This window comes from Parambassis ranga, chromosome 15 (assembly GCF_900634625.1).
Source record: "Parambassis ranga chromosome 15, fParRan2.1, whole genome shotgun sequence".
NCBI lineage: Eukaryota > Metazoa > Chordata > Actinopteri > Ambassidae > Parambassis > Parambassis ranga.
Genome location: NC_041035.1, coordinates 3,336,046 through 3,352,970, shown reverse-complemented (window position 1 = coordinate 3,352,970; position 16,925 = coordinate 3,336,046).

Here is a 16,925-nt window from a genome sequence, read left to right as displayed (position 1 = left end):
TCTTCAACAACTGCGTATGTTGCTCTGAGTCCTTCTGTGTCATGTCTGAAACAGCACCCGTCTGTGAACAGATTTCTAGCCTCTGTTAGTGGTGTGGCCTGTAAATCCATTCTGACTTTTTCTTCTCTGGTTACCCTCTCTACACATGTGTGTGGCTCTCCAGCTCCTATCTGCTCTGCCATGTTTATACCATCATGTGTGAAGGTAATGTTTGGTGCTTCCAAAATCTTGCTCATCCTCCTCTGTCTCAGTGGGGTGAGTGTGAATGTCTCTGAGTTTACATATGCGACTACACTATGTGTTTTGAGTACATACAGCTGGTGTCCCATGACCATGTGTTCGGTTTTCTGAATTAGCTTAGCTATTCCTGCTGCGTGTTGTGTGCACTGAGGGTGTCGTTTTTCCATGTTGTCTAAGAGGACACTGATGTACATCAGTATTAGTCTCTCTCCCCCTTTTCTCTGGAACAGGATGCCGTTTGCACAGGTATCCGTTCCAGAGACATCTAAATAGAATGGTAAAGTGTAGTCTGGCGTGGCTAGTTCTGCTGCTGTAGCCAAAGATTGTTTTAGTTCAATGAAAGAGCGTTCAGCTTCCTGTGTCCAATTTAGGCGGGCTGTTAAATTACGCATGCCATGTTCTCTGACTAGGTCTCTAAGTGGCTGTGTGAGACCAGTGTAGTTTGCAATGTAGTTTCTACTGTAGCCAGTCAGTCCAAGAAATGAGAGCATGTCTTTCACTTTGTCCGGACGGGGATGATGTAAAATAGTAGATTTATGTGAGGGTGACATGCTTACCCCCTTTTGAGACACCATGCGTCCCAGAAACGCAACCTGTTTTCTTACCAACTGGAGTTTAGATTTACTGACCTTAAACCCAGTCGTGGCCAAATATTGCAAAACGACTTTTGTTGCCTCCAGGCAGACTGCTGCTGTTGGAGCTGCGATGAGAAGATCATCAACATACTGAATGAGTGTAGTGTTTTCAGGAAGAGTGCACTTGCTAAGGACCTTTTTTAGAACCTGCCAGGAGAGAGTGAAAAACCCTGTGGTAGCCTGGTGTAACGATACTGCACGCCCTGATATGTGAATGAAAAAATGTCTCTACACTCATGAGCCAATGGAAGACAAAAGAAAGCATTAGCCAAATCTATGCATGTGAACCAGGCTTGTGAGGGATCAATCTGTGCCAGTGCTACGTATGGATTAGGGACTGGCACTGTGGGAGTAGTCACAATGGAATTGATATCTCGCAGATCGTGTGCCATACGAAATTTACCTGTACCCTTCTTTTCTACTGGTAGGATGGGAGTGTAATAGATAAACAGTTTTACCATATTGGGAAATGTTACCCTTTTATTCCCACCTACCAATGATTATAATTGGTCTAACACATTTCTGTGGAAGACTCTGTATCACTCCTATGTTTGACGATTTATCTTACGTCCGATGCCTTCCAGTGCTTCGGTCTTCACCGCATCAAAAGGGCTCCCGGAATGTCAATATCCTCCCTAACTCTCTGTAAGGGAGTATGTGTGTGTGTACAGAGAGTCTCCCTTTTTCTCTGAGTGAAAGCATACATAAGAGTACAATAAAAGTAAAAGATCTCTGTATCATGTCAGTGTGTAGTTATCCTTATATAATCCCACACCATCACGGCGGTCTCAACGGACATCATCATCATCAACAGGTTCTGCAGCGGCAACCGCCTACGCCAAAGCTCAAGCAGCGCGAGCTCGTCTGGCCTACGCTGAGAAAGAAGCCCAAATGATGAAGCAGAGGGCCGAGCTGGATGCTCATCTGCATGTCCTTCAGTGACAAAAGGCAATAGCCTGAATAGCTGAAGCAGAGGCCTCAGCCTATGAAGAAGCAGAGATTCAGAGTGGGGAGATCTGCAGGGAGCTATGTGTGGAAGCTGAGTCCATTAGTACAGAGCAGCGTACTAAGGAGTATGTTCAACAGCAATGTGAGTTACTCTTCCCAGACACTCAGCACAACGCAGTACAGCCTCCTGAAAGAAATTACAATGAAGGAGACATACAAGTCAGTACTCAGTTAACTAATCCTGTGGGAACCAACACTCAGAAAAACCCCCCACCAGTGAACAGAGAAATTAAACAGGAGCAAACAGTGAACACATGCGTAACCAACACTTACCTGCCCAACCCTACAAGGCACACTGCCAGCCTTAACAACAGCATAACTGAAGCAAACAATGCTCAAGATTTTGCTAAATACCTCATCCGCAGAGAATTAGTGAGTACAGGTCTCCTGCAATTTGACGATAAACCCGAAAACTATTGGGCATGGAAAACCTCATTCATTAGTGCAACTAAAGACCTGAATTTGTCTCCCAGAGAGGAAGTAGACCTGTTACTGAAATGGTTGGGTCCAAAGTCATTTGAACAGGCCAAACGCATTCGTGCTGTACACACCCTCAATCCTGCTGCTGGTGTCAAGATGGTCTGGCAGCGCCTCGAGGAATGTTATGGATCACCTGAGGCCATTGAAGATGCACTCTTAAAAAAGGTAGAGGATTTTCCCAAACTCACTTACAAAGATAATGTTAAGTTGCAAGAGCTTAGTGACATCTTAATGGAGCTACAGTGTGCTAAACAAGATGGCAGCCTTCCTGGGCTTGCATACCTGGACACGGCGAGAGGAGTCAGACAAATAGTTGAAAAACTTCCCTTCAACCTACAAGAAAGGTGGACAACTGTAGGCTCGCAGTTCAAAGAGGCTCATAATGTGTCATTTTCCCCTTTCTCAGTTTTCTCACAATTTGTCCAGCAGCAGGCGAAAATGAGGAACGACCCAAGCTTTGCTATGTCCACTTCTGACAGGCACATCCCTTCTCACACAGAAAAACTGAGAACTTACAGTCGCGAACCTACTGTAGCAGCACACAAAACGGACATAGCAGCAGAGCACAACCAAAACAGTCCCAGTCCAAAGAAAATGGAGGAACCTGATCGTCGGTGCCCGATCCACAAAAAACCTCACCCGCTCAGAAAATGTAAACTTTTTAGGGACAAACCCATGGAAGAAAGACAGGCCTATCTAAAAGAGCTTCACATCTGCTACAGATGCTGTGGATCTGTTCGACACAATGCAAAGGACTGTAAAGCAGTGGTCAAGTGTATTGAGTGTGAAAGCCCTAAGCATACATCAGCAATGCATCCTGGGCCTGCTGCCGCCCCAAAGAGCACTGCACTGGAGGATGATGGCAGTGAAGAGCAGAGTGAAGACTCCCCTTCAGTCGTGTCAAAGTGTACAGAGGTATGTGGCCAAAGCGATAGTCCACGTTCATGTTCTAAGATCAGTCTGGAAAAAGCATATCCCGCAGGGCACAAAGACAAGGCTATTAAAATGTATGCTGTAATAGATGAACAGTCCAATAGCCTTTTTGATATCAAAGCTCCGTCTACTCCATACACCTTAAAGACTTGCTCTGGCAAAGCACAAACCTCAGGTAGGAGAGCTGTAAACTTCGTACTTGAGTCCATGGATGGAAAAGTTAACATCCAGCTGCCGCCTTTGATTGAATGTGACTCTGTTCCAGACGATAGAACTCAAATACCCTCTCCAGAGTTAGCTCGGCATCAGCCTCACCTCCTCCCAGTTGCAGACAACATCCTACCTGTCGACCACCAGGTGCCAATCCTTTTACTCCTGGGTAGGGACATCCTCAGGGTTCATAAGGTACGTGAACAAATTAACGGAGCTCACAATGCTCCATACGCCCAGAGGCTAGACCTAGGATGGGTTATTGTGGGAGAAGTGTGTTTAGGAAGAGCACACAGGCAGTCAGAGGTCAATGTCTACAAAACACACACCTTGGAAAATGGTCGTGCATCCTATTATGAGTCCTGCCCGAGCATAATTCATGTTAAAGAGGATTATGGGGTTACTATGCCCACCAGCTGTGACACGGACACTTTAGGACACTCTGTGTTTGTTGGATCTGACTGTGATAACAAACAGGCCATGTCTTTTGATGACAAAGCATTTCTGACAATAATGGAAAACAAAGTTTATCAAAATCAAGAAAACAGCTGGGTTGCACCTCTGCCCTTTTGCTCTCCGAGAAGAAGGCTACCAAACAACAGAGAGCAATCTCTGAAACGCCTCTGCTCTCTTCGAAAGACTTTGGAAAAGAAACCACAAATGAAAGATCATTACATCCAATTCATGCAAAATATGTTGGATAATGACCAAGCCGAGCCTGCTCCGGCCCTGCCCGAAAATAAAGAACATTGGTATCTTCCCACATTCGGTGTATACCACCCACAGAAACCAGATCAAATAAGAGTCGTATTTGACTCAAGTGCAGAATGTGATGGAATCTCCCTCAACCAGGTGCTGCTCAGTGGACCTGATTTAAACAACTCCCTTTTAGGAGTGTTGTTGCGCTTTCGAAAAGAGCCCATAGCTGTGACAGCTGATGTGCAACAAATGTTTTATTGCTTTGTTGTGGATGAAGACCACAGGGACTTTCTGCGTTACCTGTGGTATGAAGACAATGACACTGCAAAAAATATAGTTGAGTTTAGAATGAAAGTTCACGTGTTTGGGAACAGCCCATCACCCGCTGTCGCCATCTACTGTATGAGGAAAGCAGCACAGCAGGGTGAAAAAGAACACGGATCCAAGGCGAGGCATTTTGTTGAACGTCAGTTCTATGTTGATGATGGGCTCACATCAGTCGCCACCCCAGAGGAAGCAATCAACCTGCTTGTGAAAACACAAAACATGTTAGCAGAGTCTAACCTACGCCTTCACAAAGTGGCATCAAACAGTGGTCAAGTCATGGAAGCTTTCCCTGCTGAGGATCGTGCAAAGGATTTGAAAGATTTAGACCTAGCAGTGGACCCTCTTCCAGTTCAGAGAAGCTTAGGACTCTTTTGGAACTTAGAATCTGACAGCTTCACTTACCATGTATCAAGCGAGACAAAACCATTCACACGGAGGGGAGTGTTGTCGACAGTCAACAGTCTCTATGACCCTTTGGGCTTTGTTGCTCCTATAATAATGCAGGGGAAAGCACTACTCAGAGAACTGTCATCTGATGGGAGAGACTGGGACACAACCTTACCCCCTGAAAAACACGAAAGGTGGGTCTCATGGAGAGACTCTTTGCACGCCCTTGATAACCTCCTGATGCCGAGGTGCTACCGCCCAGGTACGTTAAGCACAATGAAACTAAAAGAACTATGCATTTTCTCTGATGCTTCCACTGTAGCTATAGGGGCAGTAGCTTATCTGCGTACAGTTGACAGTGAAGAAAAATGCCATGTGGGCTTTGTGATGGGGAAATCCAAACTTGCACCCCGCCCCGCACACAGTGCCACGCCTTGAGCTCTGTGCTGCTGTGCTTGCCGTAGAAATGTTTGAGCTCATCAGAGACGAGCTGGACATGCATGTAGACAATGTGACATTTTACACAGACAGTAGAGTTGTGTTAGGCTATATACACAACACTTCCAGACGATTCTACATGTATGTAGCCAACAGGGTGACACGCATTAGGACATCCACACACCCTGATCAATGGCATTATGTGCCAGCTGAGTTAAATCCAGCTGACAAAGCTACAAGATTTATTCAAGTAGCTGACCTGCAGAACAGCATCTGGTTCTCAGGTCCATCTTTCCTGTACTCTGACATGCACACAGGTGCACACACTGGCCCTTTTACACTCATTGAACCAGGAAAAGACGGAGAGATACGTCCAGACACGAAGGTTTTGAAAACTACAATTTCAGAGTCACAGCTGGACTCTGAGCGTTTTGAGAGATACTCAAACTGGACCAAACTATGCAGAGTCATAGCCAAACTCATTCATGTCATCATATCCTTCACACAAAAGACAAGTGGACTAAGAGGATGGAAAAGTTTTAATGAGACACCAAGCATCCAAGAACTCACTCTAAAGTTGTCATCATTCAAGCTGTCCAACAGGATGCCTACAAAGAGACACTCAAAAACCTTAAGAAAGGTAAACAAACGGACACAAAACTTGACACACTGAAAAAGCTCAATCCTGTAGTTGATGAAAACAACCTGTTACGTGTCGGTGGTCGCCTCTCCTCCACTAACCTCACAGAGGATGAAAAACACCCTCTGATTATCCCATCTACCAGCCACGTTGCCAAACTACTTGTAAGTCACTGTCATGAACAAGTGGCTCATCAAGGGAGGCACATAACTGAGGGAGCCATCCGTGGTGCTGGTTATTGGGTAGTTGGAGGTAAACGTCTTGTTTCGTCTGTCATCCATAAGTGTGTCCTGTGTCGTAAGTTAAGAGGAAAAATGCAGACCCAGAAAATGGCTGACTTACCCAGAGATCGAGTTACCCCTGAACCACCCTTTACCACTGTAGGTCTAGATGTGTTTGGGCCATGAACAATTGTAACACGTCGCACAAGAGGTGGTAGTGCACAGAACAAACGCTGGGCAGTGACATTCACATGCATGTCTACTAGGGCTGTGCATATTGAACTGGTGGAGACTATGTCTGCTGACAGTTTTATCAATGCATTAAGGAGGTTTTTCTGTATTCGGGGCCCAGCCAAGCTTCTGCGCTCAGACAGAGGCACTAATTTTGTGGGAGCTTGTAAGGAACTAGGCCTGGACTCAGAAAACACAACAGTAGGAAAGTACCTACAGGAGAGAGGATGTACATGGACATTCAACCCTCCTCACGCATCACACATGGGAGGCTCGTGGGAGCGCCTCATAGGGGTTGCCAGGCGCATTCTAGATGCAATGTTGTCACGAACAGAACAAACATGTCTCACTCATGAGGTGTTAAGCACATTTATGGCCGAGGTGATGGCGATTATTAATGCAAGGCCTCTTGTTCCTGTATCCACCGACCCCGACAGTCCTGCAATACTCACCCCAGCTATGTTACTAACACAGAAGATGAGTGCTATTTCTGCCCCTTCTGGGAGTTTTTCATCAGGACAGTTGTTTGGAAAACAATGGAGGCATGCTCAACACCTTGCTGATACCTTTTGGAAGAGGTGGAAGGGAGAGTATCTGTACACTCTACAAAGCCGTGCGAAGTGGATTGAAACCAGACCTAACATCAAAGAAGGAGATGTAGTCTTATTAAAGGACTCTCAAGTCAGCAGGAATGAATGGCCCATGGGACTCATAGTGAAAACATTCCCCAGCAGTGACAACAAGGTCCGCAAAGTGGAAGTGCGGACTGTGCGAGATGGGACTGCTAAAGTGTTTCTCAGACCAGTTTCTGAGGTTATTGTTTTGCTTGCAGAGACTGAATGAATATTCTTTGATGCTAAATAATCCATGTGTTTGAATATGGTGCATGATGTTTTGGTGATATAAAGTGTTTATATCAAGTGGGGAGTGTGATGCCTTTAGATTAAAGGCATTAGTTTATGGTGGAATTAAGTTGCATAAATAAGGTTTAAATAACTTAGCAGTTAATAAATAGAAGTAAATTCATGTTAAAATTGTTTAAAATATTTTTATGGGTTGAAATTTGATCAGAGTGAGACATCTCTTGTACAAACCCTCTTTGTTGATTTTGTGTGTTTGGAAACACGAACGAGTGAGCGCTCTTACCTGGCACATATCTTTGTTGTACTTTCTCCGGCAATGTTGTGAGCAACAAGTCAGTAAAATAAGGGAGAAAACGACTCATGCAAACGCTGAATGTGGCTAAAAGCGCCTGTGCCTTGGGAAACATTCGTCTTTGTAAGTAGCAATGTGTTCACAAAGCACTTGTACATGAGCTAAAAGTATTTCGACTGTTTGAATGTAAAGTGATACATGTGTGTAAGCTAGGCTAATTAAGTGTAGAATTTTGTATCGCTAGTCATTTATTTTTCCTTTCTGTATTTTTCAGTTACAAAAACAAAAAATAACATTGTTCATCAAAGATCTTCAGTAAAACCAAGAAAAGCAAGCCTTGTCTGGGGACCTTTGTTCAGTTTGTTTGCTGGCTGTCTAGCTCTATATAGTTACGTGGTGTGAGGACAGCACAACTGATGAAGCTTCTCCTACAAATTTTAATACAAAGACTCCATTCAAAGCTTAAAACATCCACCAAACTTGTATACAGTTTTTTTCCCCACATCACTTCTGATTGTTTTCCGTTGCCAGGCTCTCCAAGTTACAGTTACTTTTGAGGTCTCCTCTAAGTTTAACATTACTGTGTATTGTGCGGAATGCTTAGAGGCAGAGTGGGTGATGTCATCACCTACAGTTGAGAGAGCCTCAGCAGATCATTAAAAATATTCTCTCTATCCTGCTTCCATATCTGCACCTTTTATTTGACAGGGATAATTTCCAACTCGAAGGAAAGCAAGTTGGCTTACTTTATGGTGTGACTCTTAAAACCAAGAACCAACACATTTGGCCTCCATGGGGCACGTCATCACGTTTTTACGTCTCGTTGCCATGCACTGCAAACCTGTGTAAACATTAAATTACCAGACCCTTCGAGATCAGCACTAAATGACTCCCACCTGGTCTACCTGACATTTTACTGATGTCTGCTGCTCCTAAACCAGACCTGCCACATATGATCAGATCTCACCTGCACAGTAGAGTCAATAACTTGACTTGCTCTGTTATCACAACCACACAGTTTCTGAATGTTTTAAATTTATGCTGTATATTCATATACATTTTCTGATCTGTTCATCTGAATGCTAAGATGTTATTTTGTTTGCTGTGTAAGACGTAACATATTACAAAACAGCATACGCAGTTTTTATTGTTTTAAATAATGACATCGGGGACTGTTGGCCCTCGGAGACTTTCGCATTATCGAATCTGGCCATCCCCCAAAAAAGTTTGGACACCTCTGCTTTACAGCATCCTTGTGGAGATGCAGCACCACCACAGCTGCACTCAACCATTTTAAACTAGCTGTCATCTGTTCTAATTTTCTGTACTGTCATATTTGTCACCAGGATTCTGCCAAGTCCCACTACCCACACATTTTGTTGTTTCATCGCAGCTGAGTAATTATAAATTGATACATAAGTTCTGATATAGCATCTTCTATAAAATAGTATAATCTACTTCTAAATCCAACAGTTAAACTTGGCAACTGAAAGCCTAAAATCAGAGACCTGTACCCAGACACTTTCAAGCCAGTGGCCTTTGTCCACAAGTACCAATTTTTTGCACAATGACAAGTGACTGTTCTTTTTACAGATCCTAATCTCCTTTTTTTCTGCACTCACAGCTCCTGTGGTTAAATATAATTCAACTTTTGGGACACTTCTTGTGTCTCGGGTGGACTTAAGTCTAAATGCAATAAGGTTATGCTCTTTTGGAGCAACATTCATGAGTACAACCTCACTTCCAAGTTTGCTCTTCTTTCTTGAATCAGATTTGACAGGGACATTAACTGCATTGGCATGGATGTGTTCATTTATTTAATCTATTTAGGAACTGTACATGTTGTGGTTTTGGGGAGAATGTACATAATATTATGTTTTGGTCTGTGTGCGTTCGTAATACGTAACCAGGTCAACTGATACTTTGCAACAAAGAATATCAATAGAGAGAATAATTTAGGCCCATGAATGAATTGTAATAAGCTCTATTGCCTAGTCACCAGTGTACTGTGTGTACATTGTACTATTTCACAGACGATGTTGCCTTTGTCAGAAAAGATTTAGATTGTTTTATTTATATGGTGCATCCACACAGAGACAAAACATCCCTAAACACGGCATTGTTTCAATTTCATTTCATTTTATTTCAAATTTGCATATTTAGGCCCCCAAAAGGCCAGATCCAGGTGTGGATGAAACATCCATACTATAAAAAAAAATGTGTGGATACGCCTAAGCTTGTCTACTTGACCCTTGTGCTCTCTTCAAATTTACTACCCATTGGACACCTTGTGGCAATAAATAGCAAATTATCCTGTACATCAATATTTCTTTCTGTTTTTTTCTGTTTCAAGCAACTTCAACTTCAAACTAACTCAAAACTACCAAACATTGAATTAATTTCAGGATTTGAATCCTTTAAATGCCAGTTAAAAACACACACACACAAAATTAATTCTTTTCCATATAGTAGGGGGATGTGGTTTTAGTGTTGACTTCCATTCAAAGAACATTTCTAATTTAAATTAATTTTTATTCATTAAAATTTATTACATTTTTTAGAAATATTATTAAACATATTATTATAGTTAAAGTTATTTCAAAATATTTAAATCAGTCACCCCATTTCTGGTGTTTCATTCAAGTTTGGAGACAATTTGGAGATTTCATCTACCTTAAAATGTGTTATTTCTGGCCCACCAGCTAACTAGAGTAAATCATACAAAATCAACAGGTAATTCTTATATGGCTGGGAGATATGGCCTTTTACTAATACAGTGGTCCCTCGCTATAACGCGGGTCACCTTCCATGGCCTTGCTGTTGCAAAGATCTTTCATAACACAGATATCTCACTCTCTCCCGATCGCCTGTGACGCAGTGTTTGTAGTTTGTATGCAGTAGCATGAATGATCGAAGGAGTGAGAGCTCTTGCTGTTAAAACAAGATCTTCAAACTCCACGCAAGTTTTTGGTCCAAGTTAATAAACCTGACAGACAGCTGAATGCTGCAGAGAGACAGAGAACTGTAGCCTAATGTCGGGCTGAGACTTCAAGGTGAAAAGGTAAAAGTTGTTCAGACAACTTCTGATTCCTTTCATTGTCTGCAAAGATAAACATATTCTGAGGAAGACTTTAAAACAAGATGAAAGGAGAAGATTTGGCAGAAATGATCACTGATTAAATAATCAGTTGCTGAAACATCTCTTTTTGTTCTGACTGTCAAGCAAAGATTTTAGCATCAAAGTCTGGATGGAAACATGTTGTTGAACAGGAAACATTTCTTTGGGTGGATCCTTTCACTGAGACACACTGTCTAGACTGTATTATCAACAAAACATGCAGTCATCACATCAATTCATCCGTGACTTTGTTTAATGATAACGTACTGAACATATTGGCACACAGCACCTGTGCTTATACAACCTGGATGGTTTCTCTTTCACTTTGACACATATATTAAATAAAACATTTTAATGAGAACAGCATGAAAATAAAAACACCTTTCACACTTCAGATACTGGAAATGACCAATTTTTATTATATATATATATATATATATGTGGTTTTGTTTTGTTTTACACAGGAGACCCCATTGTCAAATTTACAATCATATTTGAAGTCGTTGGCAGTCTTTGTTTCATTGTTTTAGCGAGTGCTAAAATGTAAATTTAGTTTTGATTCAGTGGCGAGTGTTGTAACGATCAGCTGTGTATGTTGTTTTGTTCGTTTTGGTTGTTTAATTCATCGTCGACTAGCAAAGAAGCTGAGGAGTTGCAGTTTTGGGCTTACTTTAGGTTTCTTTTGTTTTAGAGTCTGCTTACGCGGTGTTGAGTTAGGATGTAACAATCAGGCAGTCCCTGCTCTGCCCCCTAAACAAAAACTCTGACCCCCCACCAACCAAACTGTGTACACCTCAATATCCCCCTACCCGTCTCTCTCTCTCCGTTTCTTCTTCACATCTGCCTAACTGCCCAACTTCAAATATGATGGTAAATTCGACACACAAAAACATGGCTGTGTCATGGGGACTCCTGTGTAAAAACATCCATCGAAACAAAACCATAATAAAAATTGGTCATTTTCAGTATCTGAAGTGTGAAAGGTGTTTTTATTTTCATGCTGTTCTCATTAAAATGTTTTATTTAATATATGTGTCAAAGTGAAAGAGAAACCATCCAGGTTGTATAAGCACAGGTGCTGTGTGCCAATATGTTCAGTATGTTATCATTAAACGAAGTCACGGATGAATTGATGTGATGACTGCATGTTTTGTTGATAATACAGTGCAGACAGTGTGTCTCTGTGGAAGGATCCACCCAAAGAAATGTTTCAGGCTGAACAACCTGTTTTCATCCAGACTTTGATCAGGCAGAACAAAAAGAGATGTTTCAGCAGCTGATTATTTTAATAATAATAATCAGTGATTCTGTCTGCTGAATCTTCTCCTCCATTTTGTCTCAAAGTCTTCCTCAGGACATGTTTATCTATGCAGACAATTAAAAGACTCAGGAGTCGTCTGAAAACTAGTTTAAAAATCCAATTTCCCCATGGTGGGACTAATAAAGGTTTCTTAATCTTGAAAGGTTTTCTGAGAATTTAGTCTCTACATGCAACTTTAAATGTAGAAATGATTCAGCATTTAAAATGAATTTTAAATAGAATATGAGACAAGAGTTCAGAATTTCAGCTTTTATTTTTTTCTTCCCTTAACAGAGGTGGTGGCCCCAGACATCATCTTTCTACCACATACAATGCAGTGATTCCATCCATTCCCAGGAAGTTTGCACATACTCACAGCAAGAACAAAGGGCTGTCAACCAGTCCCCCTCCGGCAGTTTCATAGTCGTTAATCAGTCATTAGACACACCTGGCCCAGGCAGCCAGATCATCACAGGTAATTATGGAAACATTTAGTGCCATTGTTTGTAAGTTTTACCCAGACCCACCCACTGAGGTCTGCAGCCACATACACTCAACAAAAATATAAATGCAACACTTTTGTTTTTGCTCCCATGTTTCATGAGATGGACTTGAAGATCTAAACTTCATTCCAGATACACAATATTACCATTCCTCTCAAACATTGTTCACAAATCTGTCTAAATGTGTGATAGTGAGCACTTCTGCTTTGCTGAGATAATCCATCCCACCTCACAGGTGTGCCACATCAAGATGCTGATCTGACATCATGATTAGTGCACAGGTGTACCTTAAACTGCCCACAATAAAAGGCCACCCTGAAATGTGCATTTTGTTTCTGCTTTATTGGCGGTCTGGGGACTCAGAACCAGTCAGTATCTGGTGTGACCACCATTTGCCTCATGCAGTGCAACACATCTTCTTCGCATAGAGTTTATCAGATTGTCTATTGTGGCCTGTGGAATGTTGGTCCACTCCTCTTCAATGGCTGTGCGAAGTTGCTGGATATTAGTGGGAACTGGTGCACGCTGTCGTATACGCCGGTCAAGCACATCCCAAACATGTTCAATGGGTGACATGTCCGGTGAGTATGCTGGCCATGCAAGAACTGGGACATTTTCAGCTTCCAAGAATTGTGTACAGATCCTTGCAACATGGGGCCGTGCATTATCTTGCTGAAACATTAGGTGATGTTCATGGATGTATGGCACAACAATGGGCCTCAGGATCTCATCACGGTATCTCTGTGCATTCAAAATGCCATCAATAAAATGCACCTGTGTTCTTCGTCCATAACAGATGCCTGCCCATACCATGACCCCACCACCACCATGGGCCACTCGATCCACAACATTGACATCAGCAAAGCGCTCACCCACACGACGCCACACACGCTGTCTGCCATCTGCCCTGAACAATGTAAACCGAGATTCATCCGTGAAGAGAACACCTCTCCAACGTGCTAGATGCCATCGAATGTGAGCATTTGCCCACTCAAGTCTGTTACGGCGACGATCTGGAGTCAGGTTAAGACCCCGATGAGGACGACGAGCATGCAGTTGAGCTTCCCTGAGACGGTTTCTGACAGTTTGTGCAGAAATTGTTTGGTTATGCAAACCAATTGTTTCAGCAGCTGTCTGAGTGGCTGGTCTCAGACGATCTCGGAGGTGAACCTGCTGGATGTGGAGGTCCTGGGCTGGTGTGGTTACTTGTGGTCTGCGGTTGTGAGGCCGGTTGGATGTACTGCCATATTCTCTGAAACGCCTTTGGAGATGGCTTATGGTGGAGAAATGAACATTCAATGCACGAGCAACAGATCTGGTTGACATTCCTGCTGTCAGCATGCCAATTGCACGCTCCCTCAATGCTTGTGGCATCTGTGGCATTTTGCTGTGAGACAAAACTGCACATTTCAGGGTGGCCTTTTATTGTGGGCAGTTTGAGGTACACCTGTGCACTAATCATGATGTCAGATCAGCATCTTGATGTGGCACACCTGTGAGGTGGGATGGATTATCTCAGCAAAGCAGAAGTGCTCACTATCACACATTTAGACAGATTTGTGAACAATGTTTGAGAGGAATGGTAATATTGTGTATCTGGAATGAAGTTTAGATCTTCAAGTCCATCTCATGAAACATGGGAGCAAAAACAAAAGTGTTGCGTTTATATTTTTGTTGAGTGTATAAACCATGTTTCCCCACCAAACAGTTAGAACTGATGAAGCTTCTCCTACAAATTTTAATACAAAGACTCCATTCAAAGCTTAAAACATCCACCAAACTTGTATACAGTTTTTTTCCCCACATCACTTCTGATTGTTTTCCGTTGCCAGGCTCTCCAAGTTACAGTTACTTTTGAGGTCTCCTCTAAGTTTAACATTACTGTGTATTGTGCGGAATGCTTAGAGGCAGAGTGGGTGATGTCATCACCTACATCATTAAAAATATTCTCTCTATCCTGCTTCCATATCTGCACCTTTTATTTGACAGGGATAATTTCCAACTCGAAGGAAAGCAAGTTGGCTTTCTTTATGGTGTGACTCTTAAAACCAACACCAACCAACACATTTGGCGTCCATGGGGCAAGACACCGCGTCTTGCCCCATGGACGCCAAATGTGTTGGTTCTTGGTTCTTTCATTAAGCCGTAATGTAAAAAGAAAAAGACAAGAACACAGCAAACCCTCTAACTCGCTGCCATTTCCACATCTTTTACAGGATCAACATGAAATCACAAAATTTTGTAGAGCAAACACTCATGGTTTTTTAACCCCCATGCACTGTTCGCAAACACTACCCTTATGTGTTGTTCGGGACAAAAACGTCCCCTAACTTTAACGGTTTTAAAAATATATCAGATAAATATTTTTTTGAAATTTTTTTGCATAGACCTTTTAATTAACTTCAGTTCTGATCAACAGTAGTGAAAAAATCATTTCCCCCCAGGATTTTAAAAGGTCTATGCCACATATGTCAAAGTCAAGGCCCGCTGGTGTTTTGCTCGCACCAATACTACATTTCCCACAATGCAACGGTAACCCGCGAACTCACGGGTGAACTGACTTCGCCTTCATCATTCATTAGCAGTCAGAGCAGATGTCAACTTTCAGCTACCTCCTCCCCAAAAATGGCAAAACTGAAGGTGGATGCTGAGAACAGGGGGTTTCAAGCTCAGTGGGAGGCAGAGTACATGTTCACTGAGGTAAATGGCAAACCTGTGTGTCTTCTGTGTGGAGAAAGTTTGACTGTAATGAAAGAATACAATTTTAGAAGGCACCATGAAACGTCTAAGAAACACACAGACAAAAACAAGAATATGGACACGGAACAAAGGCTACAGAAGAAGAATGTACAGGACATATGATTTTTCTTTGAAGGCAGTTTGTTCTTGTCTGTGTGCCTGCTGAAAAATGTTTTCCCGATTATTCATTTAATCATTAAATAATACACTGTGTAAGGTCTTGGTCCAATAGGCTACGTGCAATCATTTCAATATGTTTTAATAAACATTGAATCAGTCCGGCCCTCGGCTTATAGCCAATTTGTTTTTTTGGCCCTCTGTGTATTTGACTTTAACATCCCTGGTCTATGCAAAAAAATTTCAAAAAAATATTTATCTGATATATTTTTAAAACCGTTAAAGTTAGAGGAAATTTTTGTCCCGACCAACATGAAAGGGGGTAAAATTTGCCCACAGTGTACTGTTGACCTTTGAAAAATTTTAAAATCATATTAACAAAATTTATGTAAATTTAAGCTTGTTGAGCAAAAATTATTCAATTTGCTCACATATTGACAAAGTTATGGCCAAAATAAACAGAAAAATTACTCTCAGAGGACAAAAATGTCCCAAAAAGTGAATGAGGGTTAAATTTTATTTATTAATTCTGAGTGCTTTGGTTTGGACACATGAAGCAGTTGTTCAGAGGGTGCAACACACACATTAAAATACAGGAAGAAATGAAGTTAGACACAGCTGTCTGTCCAAGCTCAAATAGACAGACAGCTGTTACCATGGTGTCATTTACAGTCATATTCTCCCTAAGCCTCAGCTTTTAGTCCAACATCAGACAATTCACCTGCTATTGTTTGGGACATAAAAATCTTCCGGATCCTTTCGTTCATCTTCCCCGGTTCTTTGATTAAGAAGAAGTGGACAATATCTGGTCTCAAAATTACAATTTATTCTAACAGTAAAGAAGCAAATTCTGAGTCACACAAAACAGAGGCCTCTGTGGTTGCCTAGCCTCACAGCCAGGGAACAATATGCCATTCTTGTAAAAACCTTTTATCCTAACTTGAGATCCCATAAAATCATGTCCTTCCCTAACTCTGCACCAATAGGGTCAGCTCAACTGATAATGGTAATGGTTAAACCTTAGAGTCAGGAGAAAACAGAAAGAAATAGCATGACAAACAACAGCTTTCTTTTGTTCACTGTACAGATTCATCAGAGAAGACCGAAAACGACCAAACAACTAAGATTGAGCAGAGATCAAACTGCACAGAGATTGCAGTATGACACAGATACACCAGTCTGTGGATCACTGCTGATTGGTTAGAGCTGAAGAAGATGCTGCCTCCACCTGCTGTGAACATGTTAAGAAGAACAACTCACATGGAAGAACATTTGATTTTCATCAGAATAACAATAATGCAGGCTTCAGATTTGTGAATGTTTATGGACACAAAGACACAAAGCTGTCAGTGATCAATGAGTCTGTGTGGAAAACAACATTCACTGAATTCACTGTACCATCATGCATACTATCAGCTGTGGTCAGAAAGCAGCAAAGCAATAAGAACATCAGCTCTGATAATTATATACTGATGACAGGTATTCTTGTTTTATTAGGGCCTGAGCACGAAACATGCGACAGCCCTATTGAAATGCAAGAAGTT